Source organism: Cibotium barometz, chromosome 2, assembly GCF_041138505.1.
Source record: "Cibotium barometz isolate CiBa-2024 chromosome 2, ASM4113850v1, whole genome shotgun sequence".
NCBI lineage: Eukaryota > Viridiplantae > Streptophyta > Polypodiopsida > Cyatheales > Cibotiaceae > Cibotium > Cibotium barometz.
Genome location: NC_141047.1, coordinates 35,890,978 through 35,904,169, shown reverse-complemented (window position 1 = coordinate 35,904,169; position 13,192 = coordinate 35,890,978).

Below are 13,192 nucleotides of genomic sequence, written 5' to 3'. Positions count from 1 at the left end.
GCTGATGTGAGTGGAAGTGTGGTTGCACAGAATGCAGGTCAGCAATCACAGTCTTTGAGTGGACCAGGAGAGTCCTCATCTAGTGGGTCTGTTGATAGACCATGGAGTGCCAGGCTACGTCATAATACCAGTCCTGCAAATGTGATTACTACATCACGCAAAGGAAAAGAGAAAGTGGTTGAGCCCCTTGGTATGCCTGACATTTCTGCAGGGCATTCTCATGTTGATGGAGAGTCTAGTGGCTCAGATATGAGCCTTGATGAGGAGCTTGGGATCCCAGCTATGAGAACACCTGGTGTAAAGAAGGCTATGGAAGCCATGAATGAAAAGCTGCAAAGATCTGGGAGAGTGAAGAACCCTGTGCAGAGGTTTACTTATGATGGTTATGTGGCACATCACTATGCATATATGGCAAAGGTTGTGCAGGTTGTTGAGCCCACATGCATTGATGAGGCTGTTGGAAATGTGTGTTGGGAGAAAGCTATGGATGAGGAGATGGATGCACTATATGGAAATGAAACTTGGGATTTAGTGCAGTTGCCTGAAGGCAAGAAAGCCATTGGATGCAAGTGGGTGTACAAAGTTAAACATAACAGTGATGGAAGCATAAACAGGTACAAGGCTAGATTAGTAGCCAAAGGATATGCGCAGACATATGGGATTGATTATGAGAAAACTTTCAGCCCAGTTGCCAAGATGGCAACGGTGAGAGTTGTGATAGCAGTGGCTGCGTCAAAGCAATGGTCTTTACATCAGATGGATGTAAAGATGCATTCTTGCATGGGGATTTGCAAGAAGAGGTGTATATGTTGCAGCCACCTGCTGGTTATGAGGATGTGAGTCACCCCGAGCATGTTTGCAGGTTGAAGAAAGCCTTGTATGGCTTAAAGCAAGCACCAAGAGCATGGTCTGACAAGATTTCTGAATATCTTGTCACTATTGGCTTTCATGTAGCCAATGCAGATTTCTCATTGTATGTGAGACATGGTGATAGAGGGGTTGTTGTTGTCATCTATGTAGATGACTTGATCATTACGGGGGACCATGATGCAGAGATTTTTGATGTAAAGATCTTGCTTAGATAGAAGTTCGAGATGAAGGATCTGGGGGAGCTCAGATATTTCTTGGGCATTGAGGTGATTAGGTCACCACATGGTATTGGATTACTGCAGAGACAGTATGGCTTGGACATGTTGTCCAAGTATGGTATGACAGGCTGTAAGCCTTTCTCTGTGCCATTGGATTCAGAATGGCAAGTTGAGTGCGGATTCAGGAGAGATCTTGGAGGATCCTACTATGTACAGGAGCATAGTAGGAAGTTTGATCTACATGACGATCACCAGACCAGATTTGAGCTATGCTGTTGGGTTGGTGAGTCAGTTTATGCAGGTTCCACGGAAACCGCATTTGGATGTAGTGAGACACATACTGAGGTATGTGAAGTCTACTTTACATTGTGGACTATTCTATGAGACTGGGACAGAGATATGTGTACATGGGTACACAGATGCTGATTGGGCTGGTAGTATCTCAGACAGAAGATCTACCAGTGGATTCATGTTTTCTTTGGGGAGTGCTGCTGTGACTTGGAGCAGCAAGAAGCAGCCTACGGTTGCTCTATCGAGTACAGAGGCCGAGTACAGAGGAGCTGCTATGGTAGCATGTGAGGTAGCTTGGTTGAGAAAGCTACTTGTAGATTTGGGTCTATCAGTGGATAGACAAGTTGTCATTTTCTGTGACAACATTAGCAGTATACAATTGGCCAGGAACCCAGTCTTTCATGCTCGTACGAAGCACATAGAGGTCCACTACCACTTTGTCAGAGAGAAGGTCTTGGCAGGAGACCTTGACCTTGTTTATGTCAGCACAGAGGATCAGGTAGCTGACATCTTCACCAAAGCATTGGGTACAGAGAAGCTCCGCAGATTCAAGGCTTTGCTTGGTGTACATGAGATGGAGTTGAGCTCGAGGGGGAGTGTTGAGATATCGAGCTCGTCTAGTGAGGCGGTGGCCACTGGGGATAGGCTCCACACTTACACCACTGGCATGGTTGGTGAGATCATGGGTGATATGCGGCCAGTGGGATGACAGGCAGTGTGACAGCCATTCTAGAGACTGGCATAGTTATAGTGCCAGCTCATTTAGTCGGGTTCACACTATAGAGAACCCGTGTATGTATTGGTTGAGTACCTTTCATATTATGTGTACTCTTATTCTTGTATATGGTGTGTTGAGTGTTGAGTAGAGAAGAAGAAGATTTTCAGCCTCTCACCTTGTGTGTTCTCTATTAGGGTTTTGTGAGTGTGTGTGTGTGTGCTTGCAAGAGCTCAAGCTCTCTTCCCCCCTGCATCTTTTCAACTCTTGCCATGCACATGCAGAGATGGGACCAAGGGCCTTTATCCCATGCAATCTTGAGAGAATGGCCCTAGGGAACCCAAGAGAATCTAGCGACCACACACAAGAGAATCTAGCTTGGCCATAGGGCCAATCTACCAGCAAATATGGTGTTGCTTTGTTGATGATAGCTTAGCCCTATGACCAATCTACCAGCAAAGATGATGTAGATTTGTTCATGGTAGCTTGGCCGTAGGTCCAAGCTAGATTAAATCTTGCCAAGCTATCATGAACAAATCTACATCATCTTTGCTGGCAGCTTGGCCCTATGGCCAATCTACCATAAAAGATGGTGTTGCTTTGTTGATTGCTACTAGCAAAGAGGATGTTGATTTGTTCTTGGTGGCTTGGCCATAATGCAAGGCTAGATTCTCTTGCAAGGGTCACATTTTCCATGCACATGTATAAATGGACCCAAAGGGCCATTATACCATGCAATCTTAAGAGAATGGCTCTAGGGAACATAGGAGAATCAAAATACCACACACAAGAGAATCTAGCTTGGCCCTAGGGCCAAGCTACCATAAACAAATCTACATCATCTTTGCTGTCAACTTGGTCCTATGGCCAATCTACTAGCAAAGATGGGGTTGCTTTGTTGATGGTAGCTTGGCAGCAAAGAGGATGTAGATTTGTTCATTGAAGCTTGGCCCTGGGGTCAAGCTAGATTCTCTTGCAAGGATCACTCTTGCCATGCACATGCATAGACGGTGGGCCTAAGGGCCATTATACTATGCAATCTAGAGAGAATGTCTCTAATGAACACAAGAGGATATTGCTACCACACACAAGATAATCTAGCTATCACACGCACGTGTCACACGCACAAGATAATCTAGCTGGCCCTAGGGCCCTAGGGCCAAGCTACCCATGAACAAATCTACATCATATTTGTTGGCCCTAGGGCCAAGCTATCAGTAAGAGAATGTAGATTTATTATTGGTTGCTTGGCCCTAGGGCCTGTGAGGTCCCTATCCCCACCACGCAAACAAATTCAGGGGTTCTAGCAGCGGAAGTAGCACTTCTTGTGCGGGGCAGGGTCTCACACTCGGGGCCTCGCCAAGAGACTAATCCATCGGTTCTTCCAAAACCGTTCCCGGAAGAACTTCTCTTGCCTAGCACGGGCAATTCCTCCAGGATAACTTTTCTCTAACGTAGTCAAAAGCCTTAATTAACTGAACTAATCTGACCAAACCCGTAAGTCCCAAGTCAGATCATGGAAAAGATTGCACTTGGATCATAGAGACCAACGCTTTTTTCCTCATTGAGAGGCATAACCATTGATTCTTTTCCATAGAACAATTTTTGTCCGAGATTTACTTCATCTATCATACCATAACAGAATTGAGTCTCAATTTAAGGATCCATCAGTCCAGCCTAACCCCATCCAGTTTTGTGGGTTAGCCAACTGCGCCCAACCACTGTAGTGATGGGATCCAGTTAAGAATTTGGTTAGGTTTTGTCCTAGGTACCAAGGAAAAGAGTTCCCAGGCCCCCTAGCCAGATATTCATGCAAACTTAAAACTAGTCACACCACTTACACACCCAATATGAAATTGCCTTTTTCTCAGCATCAGCTATCTTTAAAACAATCATTTAATGAAACCATTCTGTAACTGATCACAATCCTCAAAATCTCCGGTTGAATCCTTATTTCCAATCATTCCTTCATCGGTGTACCTATGGCATCGTTGGCAACCAGAACGCTCACCACCTGTTCACTCATCAGGGGCCTTTTTGATAGTTCCTAGCTCATAGTAACCGGCAATATATTCACATATCAAAATGAAATCTCTGTTGAAGATCAGCAAGATCAACCAACGGATCCATATAGAAGAGCCATGGACTCATCCGTTGAGGACCAGCAAGGTCAACCAACCAGATCCATGCCCAAATTGAGAAAACAACTCTTACTCCTTGTTCCAACATCTTCCGTGACGTACGTGTGGGTATCTTCGGCGCGACCTAGAGCCCGAGCACCGTATAGTCAGCACCCTCTAGGATCCTTCGCAGGTCACCTAGCACTTCACTCATAGGCCGCTTCCTCTCATCCACTGTACCGGAAGCTCACCATTTAAATCAGGCTGGTCAAGACCTCGGTCGACCTTGCTATGCGAGACGTCCTCCGTTGACTCTCCGTCACAGCAATTGTAACTTTAACAGATAGGTCTCCACGACCTCATTCACAAGACGGTCAAAATGCTTCCCCAGCATTGTTGACATAAAACAGTCATTTAAAAACAGATTTCACATACACATACAGTTCCAACAATATTTCCATTTTTTCTCATCACTCCACATCCTATCACATTAGTCCCCATCTTTTCTCATCTTCCAACAAATTTTTTTTTCTTCATTGATCCCTATCACATCATATCATTCCCACATCAAATCACATCCAATCGCATCATCCACACATCAATCCACATCATCTATACATCCACCCACACCAATCCACATCATCCATACATTCATCCACATCAATCCACATTATCCACACATCCATCCACATCTTTTATACATCCATCCACATCAATCCACATGTCAATCCACATCATCCATACATCCATCCACATCAATCCACATTATCCACACATCAATCCACATCATCCATACATCCATTCACGTTAATCCACATTACCCACACATTATCCACACATCAATCCATATCATCCATACATCCATCCACATCAATCTACATTATCCACTCATCCATCCACATCAATCCACACGTCAATCCACATTACCCACACATCAATCCACATCATCCATACATCCATCCACATCATCCACATCAATCCACATTATTCACTCATCCATGCACATCAATCCACACGTCAACCCACATTACCCACACATCAATCTACATCATCCACATCATCTATTTACCTCTCATTCTCATCACATCCATCCATCCATTCATTCCCATCTATCTGATTCACATCCCATCTCATCACATCTATTTACCTCTCATTCTCATCACTTCTATTCTCATCACATCCATCCATCCATTCATTCCCATCTATCTGATTTGCATCCCATCTCATCACATCTATTTACCTCTCATTCTCATCACTTCTATTCTCATCACATCCATCCTCTATTCATTCTCATCTATCTGATTCATATCACATCTTATCACATCTATTTATAGAATGTAAGAGAATTCTTATTTTTGATATAAAGATTCTTTACGCATCTATTTAATCATAAGAACAACTTCAGTGGGAAATAACACTTTTATAAAATTTTGGTTATGCATAAATTTAATTTTAAGGAGAAAAACACTTTCGAAATAAAAATAAATCTTGTATGCATCTTTCTATTCATAAATTCAATTTTAATAAGAATAACTCTTTGGAACTAAGAATAAATTTCTTTATGCATCTTTTTATGCATGATGAGAATAACTCTTTTGAAATAAAAATAAATTTCTTTTTGCATCTTTCTATGCATAAAATCAAAATTTTGAAATAAAAATAAATTTCTTTATGCATCTTTTTATGCATAAAATCAAAATTTGATGAAAATAACGCTTTTATATAAAAAAATCCTTTTATGCATCTATTTATGCATAAATTTAGTTTTGATGAAAGTAACACTTTTATAATAAAAAAACTCTTTTATGCATAAAAATCAATTTTGATGAAAGTAACACTTTTATAATCAAAATATTTCCAATATGCATCTTTCTATGCATAGAAATTAATTCTTATGAAAATAACACTTTTATTATAAAAATATTTATAATATGCATTTTTCTATGCATAGAATAAAAATAACACTTTTAGAATACACAAGCGGCGGGGATAACTCTTTTTGAATAATAAAAGATAAAACTTATTTCACAAAATTTAAGAAAATTTTGCCATAACCTCCTTTGTATGGCTAACCATTTTTCAATTTTTTTCATTCTCAAGTTACTTAGAAATTATCCCCAATGGTTTAAAGCATTCTAAACTAATCAAATTATTCCACTTTTTAAAGAGAAACAATATGAAAAGTTTAATTCTAACAATTACACATCTAGGATAAAGAAAGGCTGAATTCAAGAATGAAGAGAGGGGGAAAGCCTTTCCAACAAGGCATAGCATCATTTTTCATTTTAAAGAAAACAAAAAATAGAAAACCATTAAATGGAATAAAGAAAAAGTAGGATTTCTAGCTTACATGAATTTTTGTGAGCTTTCCTTTGGCTTGATGGTTTGAGGGATCTACTCTTGTTTGCAAACAAGAGTGGCCACCAATTCTTTTGAAGAGGAAATGGTCAAAAACTAATGAATTATCAATAAATTCACTGTTTTTGGCTCTGGGGAGGAGTAGAGTAACAGTGCATAAAACACTATTAACCATTTACAAAGGGGGTGGCTTCATTTATAGGAAAAAGTGAGCCTCTAACCAAGCAAACTAATTCTAGAATTTTTCAAATCAGTTTGGTCAAATTTTGACCATTTTTAGGTCAATTTAGCTTACTTTTTGGATCTAGTTGAAGCAGGAGAGAGGAGAGATGAAAATATCTCATTATTTGTGAGTTTAAAGCTCAACCACACATGTGAAATAGGTGCGTCGTTCATGAGGGAAATTCCCCCACACTGAGGTATCAAAAATGCATCATTTCTTCTAAATATCTCTTCTTTTTTAACTAATAACCTTGTCCTTAGTCAACTCTTCATCTTGTGAGAGTATTTATTCATTTTTGGGGGGATTTCCTTTTATTCATCAATTTATTAAAAATGCATCATTTCTTCTAAATATCTCTTCTTTTTTAACTAATAACCTTATCCTTAGTCAACTCTTCATCTTATGAGAGTATTTACTCATTTTTGGGGGGATTTCCTTTTATTCATCAATTTATCTTCTCCCTACATTTGGATTAATCTAATTGGTCTATAGGAACCTTAATTCAAAAATTTTAGAAAATCTGGACCCTTAGGCTAAGGTCCTTTTTACCTGATTTCAAATTATTCCAATTGCGTATTGGAAATTTCTTTTTGAATATCTGTTTCAGGGGAAACCATTTTAGACCAAGGAGGATTTTTATATCCACAAATATCTCAATTTTGAATTACCTCCCTCTAGACATTTTCTCTCTCTAGGCTAAAACAAGGTAAAACAGGATCTTTCTTTTATTTCAGAGAGGGGAATGATTATAAGATCAGAAGGGGAGGTTTTTACACCTACAAACCTCAAAAGACAGAGGGAGGAATCCTACAAGGCCAAGCTGGATTCTCTTACAAGGTAGCTTGGCCCTAAGGGCAAGCTAGATTCTCTTACAGGGGTCACTCTTGCCATGCACATGCATAGATGGGCCCAAGGGCCATTCTACCATGAAATCTTGAGATAATGGCTCTAGGGAACACATGAGAATCTAGATACCACACACAAGAGAATCTATCTTGGCCCAGGGCCAAGCTACCATGAACAAATCTACATCATCTTTGTTGGAAGCTTGGCCCTAGGGACAATCTACTAGAAGAGATGGTGTTGCTTTGTTGATGGTAGCTTTGCGCATGGCCAATCTACCAGTAAAAGAGAATGTAGATTTTATCATGGTAGCTTGGTCCTAGGGCCATTCTACTATGCAAATTTGAGAGAATGGCCCTAGGGAACACAAGAGATTCTAGCTACCACACACAATAGAGAATGTCCCTAGGGCCATTCTGCAATCTTGAGAGAATGGCCCTAGGCAACACAAGAGAGTCTAGCTACCACACACAAGAGAATCTAGGGCCAAGCTACCATGAACAAAACTACATCATCTTTGCTGGCACCTTGGCCCTAGGGCCAATCTACCAGCAAAGATGGTATTACTTTGTTGATGGTAGCTTGCTAGGGCCAAGCTACCAGCTTTAGAGGATATAAATTTATTGTGGTAGCTTGGCCCTAGGGCTAAGATGGATTCTCTTGAAAGGGTCACTCAACATTATCTTCTGTTCCCTAGGGCCATTCTCTCAAGATTGCATGATAGAATGGCCCGTAGGTCATTCTACCATCCATAATGTGCTTTAGATTTGCCCCCATTGTTTTAGTCACATTTTTCATGGTAGAATGACCATGTGACTATTCTAAAACACATTATGTTTGCAAGGTTAGCCATAGGGCTATTCTACCATGCATATTCTTGTTACGTTCTGCATAGATATGTAGAGAATATTTTATGACAATATTACGTTAAAATGATAAGGATGGATGTTCAACCTAGAGTTAAAGTACATATGATGCTAGCGAATAAATGTGTTGGTATTGGTTGCGTGTCTAGAGTAGATCCAACTTATTTTTGCAGCGGTACACAGATTGGGTAGGGAAATGTTTCTGTGTTTGTGGAGGAGTGTATGAAGGATGCACATCTTCCCTTTTATAAAATGGATACAAGTGAGCTAAGAGGTGCAATCTGGAGTACCGTTCGATGGCCTAAGATGTTGTTAAGGACTTTTGGTGATTTTATGAGTTTTGGAGGGCCTATTGAAAGTGAAAATGAACAAAGGGATCTTATGGAACCTCCAATTGTAGATGCAATGCCAGTAACATCCTTAGAGAATGATCTAAAAATTCAAGAATGTTGGAAGAACACAAAGTGTTTTTTATGAGATGACACTGAAAAGATGTAGGGGAGAAGAGAGCTTGAGCTCTTACAAGACAAACCCTAGAAGAGAATACACAAGGTGAGAGGCTGAAAATTCTTCTTCTTCTTCACACAACAAAAGATGTCTACAAAGAAGATAAAGTGACTAACACACATAATAGAGTATATACAAGCGGTCCATAGTGTGAACATGCTAAGAGGACTGGGTAGATGTGGACTAGTTGGTGTAGTCCAGCTGTAGAATCTCTCGTCCGCGAAGATATGTCGGTGCCAGCTACCAAACCCGCCATATAAATGTCCAACGGTCATGCAGGCGCCTCGTGTGAGTGTCAACTCATGTTGAGCTTGACATCTCAACACTCCCCCTCAAGCTCACAACTTCAGCTCATGAACTCCAAGCATATACAAAATCTACGAAGCTTCTCAGTTCCCAAGGCCTTCGTGAAGATGTCATTGACCTGATCTTGTGTGCTAACGTAGGCCAAGTCGATGTCGCCTCTGCCAAGACTGTCTCCCTCATGAAGTGGTAATGTACCTCAATGTGTTTCATTCGCGCATGAAAAATTGGGTTTCTAGACTGTATACTACTGAGATTGTCAGAATATATGACAACATTTCTCTCCACATGCAACCCCAAATCAGCAAGTAGATTATGTAACCAAGCTACCTCACATGCTACCCACAGCTCCTCTGTACTCTACCTCTGTACTCAACAAGGAAACTATGGGCTGCTTCTTGCTGCTCAACACTCCCCAATGAAAACATAAATCCACTGGTAGATATCCTGTCTGAGATACTACCTCTGCCGAATCTGGATTTGTGTACCCATATAGCTCTAATGGTACACTTGCTACATAAAACAATGCATAATCAATAGTTCTCCTCGTAGAACACCTTTTTTCCTAATGAAGGGAGAATAGTGTATAGATAGTGAAGGAAGCATAGGAATCCAATCGATTCCTCCAACAGCCTCTACAGTTCCTGGGTGGACGGAGCATGTCGCTTTGTAGTCAGATGGAAGTTGTAGATACCTTTTTTGGAGAAGATTCTGGTACTTGGAACTTGGAGAGCAATCCATCAAATGTACATAAGCTATCCCACAAATAGGGACTCTCCCATCCCTGAGAGAAGCTTCAAAATCAGACCTCTCCCTTGATAGAAAATCCACATGCTGTATAGACAGTGAAGGAAGCATAGGAATTCAATCGATTCCTCTAGCCTCCAGTGCCTAGGGTGGACGGAGCATGTTGCTTTGCAGTCATATAGAAGTTGTAGATACCTTTTTTAGAGAAGATTCTGGTATTTGAAACTTGGAGAGAAATCCATTAAGTGTACATAAGCTATCCCACAAATAGGGACTCTCCCATTCCTGAGATAAGCTTCAAAATCAGACCTCTCCTTTGATAGAAAATATGCATGCTGCTCCAAAATTAACAAAATGTCAAGTGGCCTATTGAAAATATTAGTCAATATATGATACTGCTCATCACTAGCCCTAGAAGCGTAGATGAAATCAAACAATTTTTCATCAAATGATAGTGACTGATCTTGCAAAATAACTATTACAACCTCTTGTTCTGAGTTCCTATAGAGAAATCAACATCCCTTTTTACTGACTTCCTTGGCCACAATAGGAATCAAAGACAAGTTTGGCATATCCTTATTAGCTTCTACCACAAAATCTAAGCTGTCAGCACTATTGTTATAATCCATTCCGGCCTTAATTTGTTCCTCGGAATCGAGATCCTCTACTTTAAAGGCACAAATCTTTGGAACAACACTGGAAGACCTGCTAAATTCTGTAGCCTCAGTATAAAATACAAGACGTGCAAAACTCTTGACATGCCTGTAATTAAATACGAAAGACATTGCTTGAATTGGTTGAGTAGATTCAGGTACTTCACTCTGCACTATAAGAGGAGCATCGCTTTGCAGAAACGAAAGAACCTGAAGAAAAATCGATCGGCCTCTTCTTCGAAATCTTTGATTCCCTTGGCTGCTTGTCCAGTACATCTTTCCGTCCACTAATGCTATACTCTGCATCCAATTTAAAAGACTTTCTTTTGAGTCCCTTCGACCCTGCATTATAAGAAACAGATATTGGATTAATTTATAAAAATAGATTGTAAAATAGCTATGTGTCTATCTGTGTGTGTGTGTGTGTGTGTGTGTGTGTGTGTGTGTGTGTGTGTGTGTGAGAGAGAGAGAGAGAGAGAGAGAGAGAGAGAGAGAGAAAACAAGTAGCCATTTGATGCGAAGAGACAAAAATAAGAGTTTTAAAATCAGAATATCGCGCCTTTTGGCTATTAAAAGCAAACTTGAATATAGTTTACGTGCACATGTAAAACTTCATAAAGGCTTATCAATGCATATATACCAATATACAATTACATCAATATATACAAAAATAGATACACAATATATATATATATATATATACACATATAGACATGCATACACACACACTCCTAAAATACTGAAGTGTGTGTTGCACACTATCAAGATGTGGTTTGCGCAAAGCCTTCATAAACTGGCTCTCTAAGCCAACATTGTAACTCAAATCTAGCCTGTTGATCGTGACATAGATCAAAATCCCCATAATCTTCCTGTACATAGTGGGATCCTCCAACACATAACATGCATCCGCACACTAAGCTTGCCATTTTGATCTAATGGCATCGAGATTGGCTTACAATCACCCATCCCATACTTGGACAACATGTCCAATACATATTGTCTTTGTGATAGCCAAATACCCTCAAGTGTGCGAATGACCTCAATTCCCAAAAAGTAGCATAGATCTCCCAAATCCTTCATCTCAAACTTCCTTTTGAGATGACTTTTGACATGGTCCATCTCATCCAAGTTGTAACCCCCAACAATAAGATCATCTACATATATGGTGATGATCACAATAGCCTTATCACTCTTACGCACATACAAAGAGTTATCTACATTTGCCATATGAAAACCAATAGTGACAAGATACTTAGCAATCTTGTCATGCCATGCTCGTGGAGCTTGCTTCAAAACCTTACGAATCTTACATACATACTCTGGGTGACCTATATCCTCAAAACCTGATGGCTGATCCATATACATCTCTTCTTGCAAGTCACCATGCAAGAATGCATTTTTTACATCCATCTGATGTAAAAAACCAGCCTTTAGTTGTAGCCACCATAATCACAACTCTCACAGTTGCCATCTTTGTAACTGGGGTAAATGTCTCCTCATAAACAATCCCATATGTCTGCGCATATCTTTTGGCCTACTAATCTAGCCTTGTACCTACTTATGCTACCATCACTGTTATGTTTCACCTTATACACCCACTTACAACCAATAGCTTTCTTGCCTTCAGGCAATGGCACCAAATCCCAAGTCTTATTTCCATACAATGCATCCATCTCGTCATCCATAGCTTTCTCCCAACACACATTTCCAATAGCCTCATCAAAACATGTGGGTTCTACAACCTGCACAACGTTTGCCATATAAGCATAGTCATACGCCACATAACCATCATAAGTCAACCTCTACACATGGTTTTTGACTCTACACATGGTTTTTGACTCTTCAAGATCTTTGTAGCTTTGCATTCATGGTTTTCATAGCCTTCTTCACACCAGGTGTCCTCATTGTTGGAATCCCAAGCTCCTCATCAAGGCTCATCTCCGAGCCACTAGAATCTCCATCAACAAGAGAATGCCCTGCAGAAATATCACGCATCCCAAGGGGCTCAACCACTTTCTCTTTGCCTTTATGTGATGTACCAACTACATTTTTAGGATTGGTATTATGACATAGCCTGCCACTCCATGGTCTATCAATAAAACCACTCGATGAGGACTCTCCTGGTCCACTCAATGACTGTGATTGCTTCAGTGCAACCACATATCCACTTACATCATTCCCAACAGCATCTTTTTCAGTAGCATACCAGTTACTCATGTGAGACCCTTGCCCCCTCCGCGCATCGAAATCCAGGGAGCTAGCAGCGGAAGTAGCAACCTCTCGCGCGGGGCAGGGTTTCCCACTCGGGACCTCACCCACGAATGTCCGGACAAGAGACTAATCCCTCGGTTCCAAACCTGGAAAAAACTTCCCTCACCCAGAAAGCATAGGCGATTCCTCCAAGAAAAATCTTCTAACGTAGTCAAGGGTCTTAACTAACCTTTGTATTCCGATCGAAACTTGCACTTGGTTCATAGA